This window comes from Cariama cristata, unplaced genomic scaffold, assembly GCF_000690535.1.
Source record: "Cariama cristata isolate BGI_N322 unplaced genomic scaffold, ASM69053v1 scaffold23027, whole genome shotgun sequence".
NCBI lineage: Eukaryota > Metazoa > Chordata > Aves > Cariamiformes > Cariamidae > Cariama > Cariama cristata.
The window spans coordinates 368-606 of record NW_009625358.1 but is presented as its reverse complement, the minus strand read 5'-3'; positions in this window follow the sequence as shown (position 1 = coordinate 606).

Below are 239 nucleotides of genomic sequence, written 5' to 3'. Positions count from 1 at the left end.
GCGCCAGCGCAGCCGCCCCGGCAGCCCAGCCCCGGGCTCACCGCAGGGGTTGTGCTGCCCGCCCGGAGCTCGTCCAGCGAAGAGGGGAGTGGTAATGACTTTTCTAAATTACTTTGGCATCCAAAGATTTTTAAAAAGCCGTTATCTCCCAGTGCCTGTGCAGCGGTACCCACCCGGGACACAGCTCTTTATAAGCACGGCGACACGGGGGCAGCCAGCACAGGGATGGGGACCAGGGG